The sequence below is a fragment of the Physeter macrocephalus genome, chromosome 8, assembly GCF_002837175.3.
Source record: "Physeter macrocephalus isolate SW-GA chromosome 8, ASM283717v5, whole genome shotgun sequence".
NCBI classification, from domain to species: Eukaryota; Metazoa; Chordata; class Mammalia; order Artiodactyla; family Physeteridae; genus Physeter; species Physeter macrocephalus.
In genome coordinates this window covers 116,863,829-116,864,757 of record NC_041221.1, presented here as the reverse complement: position 1 = coordinate 116,864,757, position 929 = coordinate 116,863,829, and positions in this window count along the sequence as shown.

Here is a 929-nt window from a genome sequence, read left to right as displayed (position 1 = left end):
AACACAATAACTGAAATGAAAAATACACCAGAAGGAATCAATAGCAGAATAACTGAAGCAAAAGAACGAATAAGTGAGCTGGAAGATAGAATGGTGGAAATAACTGCTGAGGAGCAAAATAAAGAAAAAAGAACGAAAAGAAATGAGGACAGTCTCAGAGACATCTGGGACAACATTAAAGGAACCAACATTTAAATTATAGGGGTCCCAGAAGAAGAAGAGAAAGAGAAAGGGTCTGAGAAAATATTTGAAGAGATTATAGTTGAAAACTTCCCTAACATGGGAAAGGAAATATCCATCCAAGTCCAGGAAGCACAGAGAGTCCCATACAGGATAAACCCAAGGAGAAACACATGAAGACACATATTAATCAAACTAACAAAAATTAAATTCAAAGAAAAAATATTAAATGCAGCAAGGGAAAAGCAACAAATAACCCACAAGGGAATCCCCATAAGGTTATCAGCTGATTTTTCAGCAGAAACTGTCCAGGCCAGAAGGCAGTGGCATGATACATTTAAAGTGATGAAAAGGAAAAGCCTACAACCAAGATTACTCTACCAAGCAAAGATCTCATTCAGATTCGATGGAGAAATCCAAAGCCTTACAGACAAGCAAAAGCTAAGAGAATTCAACACAACCAAACTAGCTTTACAACAAATGCTAAAGGAACTTCTCTAGGTGGAAAACACAAGAGAAGAAAAAACCCCACAAAAACAAACCCAAAACAATTGAGAAAATGGTAATAGGAACACATATATCAATAATTACCTTGAATGCAAATGGATTAAATGCTCCAAACAAAAGACACAGACTGGCTGAGTGGATACAAAAACAAGACCTGTATATATGCTGTCTACAAGAGACCCATTTCAGACCCAGAGACACATACAGACTGAAAGTGAGGGGATGGAAAAAGATATTCCATG